Consider the following 12,604-nt stretch of genomic DNA (forward strand, 5'->3'; position numbering starts at 1 on the left):
TTGAGACCTCTCATTACCAGCAGCCTCATGAAAGAGTATTTGCCTGAAAGACTGCATCTAGACACATTTTCAAGACAACAACACTAGAACTGATTGCCAGTCTCCTCTAAGGGATTATTAGGACTGATCCCATAGTGTCACACACTTTAATTTGCCTCACTCGCCATCACATGTCTAAGTCTCCCCTAGCATCTACCCATGATCATCCAAAACCTCATTGTCACCTGTGCTGTAAATTTCACAATTAGAATCTGTGGACACCCCCAAGACGACCTCCTGGTGATTCATGTCTTTGTGTAATCCCTTCCTTCATTGGATAGAGCTGATTTGTATAACCAATAGAATGTTGCAAACATGATGAATTGTGACTTCCCATGTTAGATTTAAAAGACATTAAAGCTTTCATTCTCCTCTCTTGGGTTACTTGCTTTGAGAGGAAGTGAGCTGCCATATGAGCATGTGCAAGCAGCTCTATGGAGAGGAACAAAGGGCAAGAACTAAGGTCTTCTGCCCGTAGCCAAGTGAATGAGTCATCTTGGAAGCAGATCCCCCAGCCCCAGTTAAGCCTTCAGATGACTACAGCCCTACCTAACATCTGGACCGAAACTCGATGAGAAGCCCTCAGCCAGAACTGCCCAGGCAAGTTGCTCCTGAATTCCTAGACCACAAATATTGTGAGATAATAAATGTTTAATGTTTAAGCCATTACATTTTGGAGTATTTTGTTACACAGCAACATATAGCTATTACACTAAATCAGTGCTCACCCTCCAATTCTTCTCAAATATTACCCCCATGCTTCCTCAAGCTCCTGACCTATGATCAGTAATTCCTAGAATCCTCAATTTATCCTTTAAGCAGTTACTCAGCCCTTCGTCCTAGTTGAAACTTGGTTGTCTTCAGATAGCATTGTTTCCCATGTAGCTCTATAACAGTTAGGATACTTTCTGCTGCAAAAAAAAGAATGACTCATAATGGCTTACACAATAGGGGCACTGAATGATCTCACATAGCAAAAAGTCTCGAGAAAGTTGTTTTTAAGTTTAGGGCAACATCCCACTGATGCCCAGGCTTTTCGTATCTTTTCATTCGATCAACCTTAGATATTGACATTTTTTCTTCATGTTTATTGCCCCACAGTCACACAATGGCTGCTATAGTTCCAGGCGTTATGTTCACATCCAGAGCAAACTAAAGAGAAAAGGGAGATGAGAATGAACTCACCTCTCACAATCATCCTTTTGATAAGGCAACAAAAACTTCTCCAGAAACCTCCCAGAAGTTTCCCACTTACGCCTGATGAACATTTCTAATATAGCAACTCCCTGACATACTCTGTCTCCTTCCATGTCTTTTTTTAAAGTACTTAATACTATTTGAATATATATTTGTTTCTTTTCTGCCCCCTCTCATTGGAATGTAAGCTCCGTAAGAGCATGGCTTTTGTGTGTTTTGTTCATGGCTATGTCCTCAGCACCTAAAACCATGTTGGTACATATACAGGTGCTCAGAAATGCACATTGTTGAATGACTGTCCTTCGGCCATAACTATATCATAGCTACTCTCAGCTACAGAGAAGGGTATGCAAAAAAGTATTGGCAAAGGGGAATGGTATTGACTTGGTCATCTTAGCCCAATCATTATTAATTAGTACTGGATACGTTATTAGAATTTTTAAGCAAAACAGAAAGATGGGGAAATGGCTGTTAACTAAAGAACCAACAGAGTCTGACCAAAGTCCTCTCAAGCAGAGACTGTGTGTTTTCTCAACTCCTACGTATCTTAAGATAGAGAGGTAAGGTCAATATTCTCCCTGCTTCCCATTCCAACTTTTAAACTGTTACTTCTACTTTCCCTTGCAAAACCCTGTGTTTGTTTGAAATTTTCTCCTTGCAGATAAACTCTCCTTGTTGCTCTCATTTATCCAGTCATTTCTCATATAGTATAAAAAATTAGCTCTGGTTCATGTTCCTCCTCTTCATCCAAACTTAGTCATCATTCTGATGACTTGCTGATTTCAACACCCAGGTGGGTGATCCATCCCATACCCCAGCCTCTCTGTTTCTCAGTCTCAACTCTGAAGACCACAACCCCTACACCCAAACACTCTTCCTCAGCTTCTCTCTCCAATAGCATGCTTTGGGCTCATTATTACCAAGAATATACCACCTCTCAACATGATTGTAAGCATCCCACATTGGTCACCCCTCCTGTGCTTTCAGCCTGCCTTCTCAAGTTCCTCACTAACAATAATTCTTCAATCTCTCCATGTCATCCAAGCCACTGAACTCACCTCTGAAGAAATACCTTTCCTCTATCTAGGGTTAATCCTTCAAAAGCAAACTCTAGATTTTCTCCCCAAATATGTTTATCTCCCTAGTCTTCATCATCCCGGTAAGAGCACCACCATATGCCTATTGCTTATACCAGAAACCTGCAAATTGGCCTGATTCTTCCCTTAACTCATGCAAGCCCTGGCTCTCCCTCCTCTTTACTTATTATTATATATTTACTTATTATTATATAATATATTATTATATATTACTATATGATTTATTATGAGACTACATATTATATAGTGTGTGTGTGTATATATATATATATAGTATACCCATCACACACACACACACAAACACATTATCCCTTTGCTGGCATAAGCCACCATCATGACCTGTATGGATAACCTACAATCACATTATTTTTTCCTCAAATACTGTCATCATGGAGCAGCCCGAGTAACCTATTTCAGAGAAGAAGTCATCCCATCATTTCCCTGGCCCTTCACTGACTCTAGAATGAAATTTGAATTCATTAAATGACTTCAATTCCCTGTGTGACTTTCCTCTGCCTATATCTGCAACTGATTCCATGACCTGTGTCTTCAAAAAGACTCTTCTCCAGCTGAACAAAGTTTCTTCTTCTTTTTTTAAAATATATCTTTGTTGATTTCAGAGAGGGGACGGGAAAGGGAGAGAGAGAGAGAAACATCAATGATGAGAGAGTTATTGATCGGCTGCCTCCTGCATGCCCCCAACCGGGGATCAAGCCTGCAGCCCGGGCATGTGCCCTGACTGGGAATTGAACTGTGATCTCCTGGATCCCAGGTCGATGCTCAACTGCTGAGCCACACCCGCCAGGCAACACTTCCATATATTTAGATGTGAGTTTGCTTCTCTGCCCCCTCATAACTGCGAGGATAGGAGTAGTTTTATCTTGACAATACCCCACTGCCAGCTGGCAGTAAATGCTCTAAAAAGTGATAGTGGGTGAACCTTCAGGCTCATAATTCACCGCCTCAGTTAAATGAGTAACAATAATAATACTCCCTTTTGTTCTTCACATTTTTGTCAAAGTATAAAGAAGACTTTTTCAACAAATACTTAACTTTTAATTTCACAAGCTCCTGGCCAATTTGTGTTGTTAACCCAAGTTGTATGTACATGGATTTTGCTGAATTCAGTGCATTTGCTGCCACTGCAACTGCTGGGAAAAATGACCAAATTTTTGCCTCCATGCTCCCAATTTAGCAATAGATCATGACACTTAGATATTTCTTCAGGGAGTATTAATTGTAGGGGGAAAGTGATGGCATCTTATTTAGGTTGTCTGGAAAGTCAAAGAAAGATTATAATTTATAGTTACTATGGTAGCTAATTATACCTTCAAGGATATGCCAGTTGCTGTGTGTTGTTTTTTTTTAAAGGCTTTGATCATAAATGAGATCCTTTATGGGGAATCAAAGAAAATAAAGTGGGATTTGCAAATTTGCCGGCTTGAAAGATGCTTGGATACTGAGACTGAATTTCTCCTTGGATAAAAAGTCAACTCAGATCGGTTTGTCCAAGGTGCTAAAGGTCATATCAAGCTTCTCCTCGCCTGGAGATGATATTGTAGAATGCTAACCCTTGTGTTTTCATCTGAACTATTTACTATGTGGGCCTCGAGGGTTCCAATTTTGGTTCTTTCAGTGACTAGCAAGGATACCCTGGACAAGTTTCCTCTCACGTAAACTTACATTAGACACAACTGTATGGGGTGATTCTGAATTATAATTAGATAATGAGTTGAAGATTAAGGGAGGGCATATTATTCAAATTAACAGTCTAAAACAAATCATTCTTATTTTATAATAATTTTATCTGGCTCACCAGGTAGGTCATGAGTTGTCTGGTGGCAAGAACATTGTCAAAATCTGCACTGTCTGTCACTTACCAGGCATTCAGTAAGTGGTAATGGAATGCATGTTGAGATTAATATTCAAAGCTCAGTTTAAACTATCTGAGTTTTAAAATCCATGACAAGTGCTCACTGGTACCACAGGCAGGATTAACAACTCCTTCCTCTAGGAGCTGCTAATGCTTCCTTATGCCTTTTGTTTCAAGTTGCCTTGTTACATGCTGTTTACATGCTATTTTCCAATTATTCACTTGTCCCTTATTTAAATGCTTCTCAATAAAGTATTAGATAAATTCTTGGAAATGTATTTTCATCATCTTATTAGCTCAACCACCCCTTTCTTGAACTTTTAAAACTACCTCTGAACTTAAAAACTGAGCCGAGGACATAATAGATGCTCACTGAATACGTTCTAAGTTATGTTGAAAATTTCAAATCATTTTCCTAGTTGTAGTAAGTCAATAACATCATGTCTATACTCCAAGGGCAAAGTAGGGTGGGGACAGGGAAAATTGCTGTGCACAGCTGATCAAGGGTGTCCTTGACCCCACAGAACAGCTGGGCTCAACATGAGAAGAGAGCTTTCACTTTTGATCTTCAAGATAACATTTTAAAATACAGAAAGGATTTGAGATGACGTGCATGCTTTCCTTTCAAACACACCATATGGAGTCTGAGACCCTTGGATTAAGAATCACAAGACCTACTTACTAAATAAAGACAACCAGGCTCCCAGACAGCCAACAGAGAGGGATACAGAGCATGGCTAAGAGTAAAACTTACTCTAGCAGAAAGCACCAAGATCTAGCTCAGGAGTCTCACTCCCTTGTCCCCAGCAGGCCAAGTCATGCTAACTTCTATTTTCATCTTGCTTCCTGAATGATCACCAAGTACTAACTGTCCCAGTTTCCTAATGAAGTAGATGCTGGGAGTCAGAATTACAGTAGCAACCCCATTTGAACCAGGATTTGTGATTTTCAGGGCCACCTACTCACACCTGCAGATAGCCAGCTGCAACGCAGGCTTAGGTCCTAGCAGAGAGGGCGCAGCCTAAGTTAGCTGTGCGGAGTGAGAAGGGAAACCAAACCAACCCTGCATTCCACTGTGCCTGGGCTTGGACCTGTTCTCTCGGTGGGTCTTCTAGAAGCTCCTGCAGGTTCAGGAAGAATTTGGTAGACACATCAATGTTTATTCTCCCTTCACCTTCCATCCCACAGTCATCTCTCTGAACACCCAGCCCAATTCCTTCTGCACAAATTCTTATCCCAAACTGAGCCACCAAATTGGATTATTTTATGATAAAGGTGAAAGCAGTTGGGACAGGAACCCAGAACACCTGCCAGGGTGATGGAGTGTTCCTCCAGAATCTGTCCCTGCAATATCCTCAGTGCTTTCCACGGTGGGGGAAGGAAACTAGGGAGGGTGATGGAAAAGAGAACTCCAGGGCCACGTGCAGCCCTGCGGCCTACCGCTCTCTCTGATGAAAGATACTCATGTGGATCACGTGTATGTGTTCGGGAAGAGGCACAATGAGCCCAGTCACGTCACTTTAGTTTCAAGATGATGTTAAAGTGTCTAATTCCGGGAAGATATGCAACAACAGACAGAGCCTGGATATATGGGACTCCACCACCAATCTTAACCCAGCACAAATTGTGTGAGCTTGCGTGTAAATGGTTATCAGGAACCCCACTGTGTTTCATTTGTGCCTCCGCTTCTCTACCACAAGTGGCTGGGGATACTTTTATTGGGTGGCCTAGGAAAAGAAAACCCAAAAGAGTTTTAAGGTTTCATCCCAAGCCCATAAAAATGTTGAGCGAGGAAGTAGAAAGGAATCAAAATGTCAGGAGGGAAGAGAGCAGAGGGAGACATACACAAAATCAGCGCACTCACCCTTTCCTCTTACTGAACCTTAAGCTCGCCACAGCTCACAGTGGGTGGGTATTAATACACGTATATGTTGCCTGGAAACTCACCCATTGACCACACTGGGGGAGGAGTTTAAAATAAAAAGTAACAGATAGGGGAAGAGACAGTTCAGGAGTTCAACATCCTGTAGCTGTTTGTGTTGAAATTTATCTTCATTTCGTTTCCCAGGTCCACTGGGCAGCTAAGCTCCAACAGGTGATGGTGCATTTTGACTCACAAAGGACTTGACCTAAGAAGGCAGGGGCCAGAACTTTCAGGAATCGCCAGGTTTCAGCTCACTCTCTCTGCACTACTGACCAGCAGCCATACCCACTAGGGCAGCCAAAGGGGAAATGGGCTAACTGGGTCTAGAAAAAAGACTTGCAATCATGGATGTGAGGCCATAAATTATAAGAACTTGCCTAGGCCTTAGCTATCACTGAATGCCTGCCCCCACTCATTTGTAGCGTGACCATGAACTCTGATGGCCTGGGATAGCTCCTGTATGGACCAATTGCTCTGGCATAATTATGAATAGCACCCCCTCTTGCTTTCAGAAGTGTCCAGGTTTAGTCAAACAAATTATCTAGTTACCTATTCATTTGGCAGATGGCAAACCTGAGGTCCAAAGAAGGAGTGAGAATTAGTGGCAATGCGCATAGAGATTTGGAAGAGGTTATGGGTGGATTTGCTATGGCCAACCAGACAAAAGCAAGACACACAAATGCAACCCAATCTCCTTTGCCCATTACATGAAAATTAACTAACTCTCTATCTCCCTCTTTGCCCCGATTATAAACTCTTCAAGGTCTAAGTCTTTGTCTTCGCATCTTATCGCTCAGTGTCAAGCACATCTCAGGCACTTAATAAGTACTAGTCTGACTGCTGCCTTTAGTAACACACTTTCATGTACTTTTCCCGTTGATTCTCCATTGGCACCACATGGTGAGTGAGGCTGAATAAAGATGAGAAACCTTAAAGTCTGGGGTGTCACACGCCGAGGATGTTAACGGCAAAACCACTAAAGCCCAGGTCCTCGATGCTTCTTTCCGTGCCACGAGAGTCAGCGTTAGAAGGGGTCTAACTGTCGAGGGAATGTCTCTTAGAGGGATGGAGCCTGGAAGAGCCGAGGAGAACGTGGGGGGCAGAGAAACATCTCTGCGGGCTCAGACACTGACTACTGGACCGGCAGAATGATTTCTCGGGCCCTGTATTTCTTCCACGACGGCTGCTCCTTTGAACAAAGGAAGCCCATCGTGTGCCCGTGGCGGGTGGGAGGCGCAGGGCTGGCCAGAGCCCGCGGGCCACATGGGCAGAGGTTCCAAGCGGATGGGCGAGGGCAGGATGAATGGGCCACAGAGCGGCGGCCAGCTTGGGTCAGGCTGACAAGGGTTTGCCCCGCACCAGGGCTTCCATAGGATGTGTCCGGGGCCCCATTCAAGAAAGGATCAAGCCGGGCCTTTTCCTGGTTGTTTACTTTTTTAAAAAATTAAAGCTTAGCATTTTGAAAAAAATGTATTTCTTGGAGACAAATATATTTCAGCCCAACCCACATCCCACTAGAACTCACCACACAAAGTTTCCAGTTCCATCCCCGAGGCCACAGTGCCACTGTACCATGAAGGGTGATACTTTATTTATTTAATTCCTACTTTTTAAAATTCTCCCATTCTAGCTCCTTAAGCATCCAGTCGGCTTGTATTATTTTGTCTGGACCTTGTCTCTCGTCCGCGAAGCTATGAAGTTGGTGTATTGTTTGCGCACTTCCATGAAAACTTTTTTTTTCTCAAAGTGAAATAATCTTTACCTGACTTGGAGCTGTAAATGCCCCCAGGGATCATCGGGAGCCTCCTTGACTTCCTCCTGGCCCAAACGTCATCGCTATTCAGTCGACCATAGGGCACGCTAGGAAAGAAAAGAGATGCATGCTCGTTCAGGTGGGAGGTGACCAAATGGCAGAGAGACATCTTTCTGGTTGACTCAAAGTGTCCCGTGTGGATTGTGGCTTCCCTCTCCTCCCTCTGCCCCATCCTCAATAACTTTCCAGCAATCGGAGGAACAAGAAAAGAATCCCAGTAAAAAAATCTCACACCATTACTCAAATTCCAACCTTGCATAGCTGGTAGTAAGGATTTTCCATCCTTATAAAGGGGACCAAGAACAGGGTACGGTGTCCTCCTGGGCAGCAGAGGCCACTGTGGGCACACACTCGAAGAAGGCCTTTTTGGGCCGCAGGACTCTGACCACAGTTCATTGGAACATACCGAGGGCTCGCTGTCCCCACGCGCGCATCTTTCGGGTCAAGTGGTCCTCACGGTTCACCTTGCTGCCGTGATTCCACGGAGGCAACAACGACAACAACAAAACTGATTGTTCTTTCTTTCTTTTCTTTGTTCGAGAGCAGTCTCCTTCGGCGATGAGGGATTTTGGAAACTTGCCGACTTTCACTCACATCCTGGGGTGGCTACTCTCCGATTGCGTGACCTTGCGACCTCACTTCTCTGAGTCTAGGTGTCCTCATTTGGACAGTGGAAATAGTAGCACTTATAAAGTGGATTGTTGTGAGGATCAAGTGAGGTAAAACAGACGGGGGCCTTCGGCATGTAAACACGGATCCATGGCTACCACTGTGACTATACTAGTTTGGCAACGTAATCAGGCGTGTGGATGGCCATGGCCAAGCCCAGACTCCTCCGTGTTCTCATTACTGTCTCCTATTTAACGCTTTGTCTACACAAGTCACACAAGGGCCTCATCAGTAGTAGGAACATCCCCGTGAGTGGTTAAGGAGAGGTGACGCAGGCAGAGATGGCCATGGTTTCGCTGGGCCTCCCAGGATTCCTCTGAGAGGTCAGGGATTTAATCCGAGCACAGGAATCCTCATTCTCACTGCAGGCCCAGGTCAGCACATAATTATGTGGTGTCCCACTAGATGTTCTGTGTGGCGTGCACTGCATGGAAATCTATAGAAAACTACAGTCTGACCCAATGTTACTTTTACAAATAAGTTTTCATTGGAATACAGCCATGTCCATTCATCTATCTATTGTTTATGGCTACTTTTGTACTACAACAGTGGAGCTGAGCAGTTGCAACAGACATCAGAGCCAAAAATATTTATTATCTGTCTTTTATAGAAAAAGGAGACAGACTCCTGTGCTTAGCTTTTGGACCTAATACCTTGTACATAGTAGATGCTCAATGTTAGATGCTCATGTTGAGGGGATGGATGGATGAATGAATGGATGGATGAATGCATAAATAAATAAAGGCTCTAATACCAGCTCAAAATATTCAAGCATTAATCTTAAGGAACTTGGAATGAAAAAGATTAAAAAACAAACAAACCTTGAAATGAGAGACTTAGATTCCCGTTCCTACTCTGCCCCTGAGTAGTTTGTGTGGCCCCTGGATCAATCCTTTCCCTTCTCTGTGTCTCAGTTTCCTCATCTATGAAATGGGAACACCAAGCCCATTCACCAGGGCTGTCATGAAGAATGAATGAAACCACAAATGCCAACGCATCTTGCCCATTTCTGGCGCATAACAGAAGGTCATCAATGTGAGCAGGAAAAACGAGAATGACAAGAAAGCCTTTGCTTCTGACTAAAGCATCTGCCCTGTCGCAAAGAAGTAAACAGAGCAATTCATACATTTCACTGGCAGATGCCACGGAAAAAGCTTCAAGGAGCATTCTACACAAAGACTCCCAGGCTAGCTTGTGTTCAAACAAACCGGACAGCCAACCCACAGCCTGAGCCGGGAGCCAAATATTTCAGACACCATCAGGGCTGCTCCGCATGCGGCTGGAGCCGGGCCACAGGAAGTCCTTGGTGTCAGCTTCTAGAACCTGGGGAGGTTCTCTGTTTTCTTAATCCTCTGTGCAGACCACTGCTCAGATAAGGGGCATGGAGAGAAAGAAAGGGGGTCTCCCTTGATCAAGGCTGCAGCTTCCTAGCTAAACAAGAACATGCAGTTGTCTGCGGGCTGCCAGGAGTAACGTCTGCAGACCAACAAGCCTTTTGTTCCCCTTTTCTTCTGGGGTGGGTCTGGGTGTGTGTGGGGGGGTGGTCTATCATAATGTTGACCTTGGGGGGATGCTGTGCCACATCTCCCCCCAGATCTCATTTTACGGTGTGTGGAGTTTTATGGACCAATTTAACATGGGAGAGGAGACGAGAAGGCTGATGTGTGAACTGAATTGAAGAGTCATAAATTCAAAGGAAAATTATTCCAGAATTATAAGCCCCACTTAGCAGTGTCCAAGGGTAATAGCCACTGTTCAATGACAGGGGTTGGACTTCCAAAGTTATTTCAGGGGCCATTTGCAGGACAAACACCTTTTCATTTCATTGGGATGGGTAAATATTTTTAAATGGGGTCTCCTACAAATGTTGGGATCCAGCCAAAGTCCCCAAATGGTGGAAATCCTGAACACCCAAGTGCTCTTTGCCCAGGACAGTTCATTCAGGAAGTCTCAAATCTGACAGCAAGTGATTTACACTTTATCTGCACAAAATACAACCAGACTCACTGTTTGGCTTGAACTTGGGACCTGAGGAGGTTTCTGAAAACCCTTTGATTGGGAGGCATTGGCTAGGACATAACAAAGCTAAATTCCTAAGTTCCCACAGGCTGAAAAGCAGAAACAAGGGTGTTTTGATGAAGACTGAACCTTGTTTTGTATGTTTCTATGTTTGTAACAATAGCTCAAGAACCCATGTGCATATTTTTATCCAGAATTACAGAAAGGCCAGCAAATAAAGCGGTTGGATGAGGCAGAACTGATCCAGCCATCAGCACATACAGCAGATCTCTCCTCCTCGTGTTTCTAAACACCCGGAAAGAGAAATACCTGAGACCTGCCAGCATCACAATGAGAAAATGGAAAGTCAGCCTGAAGTCCCCTGAGCGTTACCCCAACACCCCCTCCCCAGAATACCTGTTGCCTGTGACCGTGTACCGCTGGCTTTTCCAGGGTCCCTTCTTGTAGGCATCTGATTTCCGTGGATTTTTCAACAACAGTCCCACCAGCTTCTCTAAACATAACATCCCTCAAATTTCCCACTCAGAATACATCATAATGAATATTTGCAAAAGCTATGAAAAGCCCTGTCCCTTCATGTCTGCTGGCTGCTGGCTGACAGTGTCTGGTGGCCCTCATTCAAAATGAATAGTGGAGTTGCTGAAAATCTAGACAGTAAGAAGACTCTTGTCGGTGTCACCATAACCTCAGGCCTGACTTGGAGAGGCCTCTGCCAAGGCCCTTTCTTTCCTGAATTATTGGTTTTAGACTTTTGTTCGAGAGTCATGAAGACTATTTTTGCCATTGCCAGTGGGTTATGTAGGCACAAAGTAATATTTTTTAAAAATATCAGCATGTACCTTCCTGAATTCATGAATTTTTCATCCAAAGCCAAGCGAAATGTTCTTCTGTTTGCCAGTGTTTAAGTTACAGGTTGGAAAACATTCAAAGAGCTTGAAATTCAAGCTGATGAGATAGATGAGAGGAAGGGGAATGGCAGTGGCCATTGGCAGTCATTCAAAATGGGATATTCTCTGCATGAGGTGTTGAGGCCCATTAATAGAGTGCAGGAAAAATTGTCGGACTCCACAAGATTAGGGTAGAAGCTCATAAGTAAATGTACTTGGTCTGGGGGTGGGGTAAGGGTCAGTCTATCATAATGTTGACCTTGGAGGATGCTATGCCACATCTCCACCCAGATCTCATTTTATGGTGTGTGGAGTTTTATGGACCAATTAAAACCTAGGTTTTAGGTTCTATGGTTAACTCATGGTTGCTCTGCATTTTAGAGATAAATATATAAAGGAAAAAGGCCCTTTCTGGACCAGCGATGACAGTGAGCCATGAAAAAATAATGACTATTAATCCAACTTGTATTGACTATATTTTCTTAGTTTCTGCATTCCTTTTATTTTATTGACTTGAGAGAGAGGGAGAGAGAGATTTGTTGTCCCACTTACTGATGCATTCACTGTTTGATTCTTGTATGTGCCCTGACCAGGGATTGAACCTGCAACCTTGGCGCATGGAGGTGACGCTCTAACCCCCTGAGCTCCCCAGTCAGAGCTATTTTCTGCATTCCTCATGCTCTGGCATTTGGAGAAGTTCGAGACTTTTTCTTGATGCCCTTTTGACTCATAGAACTAGAATGAAGAGACTGGGGTGAAAATCTAGATTCGTTTTTCTGTCAGTTAGACGTGTCGATCCTTAACCCCAGCAAATGCTGGTAAATGGGCTCCAAGACCCAGCATCCCTCACATCATCAGTTTGTTTCTCTTTCAGTGTCTGAGACTCCTCCACAGACACAGACACACACACACACACACACACACAGCTGACAGTGCTCTAGGTGGAAAGTAAACAAGGGCGCATATTTCACAGCCTGTTCTTTAGTTAAGGGCATGGGGCGCACCTCCCCTACTTGGTAGTAATGGCATATTTTCCACTTGTTACACAGCAGCTGAGACGCCTTAAAAGTGAAAATTATGGAAAAG

The sequence above is a fragment of the Miniopterus schreibersii genome (genome assembly GCF_964146895.1).
Source record: "Miniopterus schreibersii genome assembly, chromosome: 16".
Classification (NCBI taxonomy): Eukaryota; Metazoa; Chordata; class Mammalia; order Chiroptera; family Miniopteridae; genus Miniopterus; species Miniopterus schreibersii.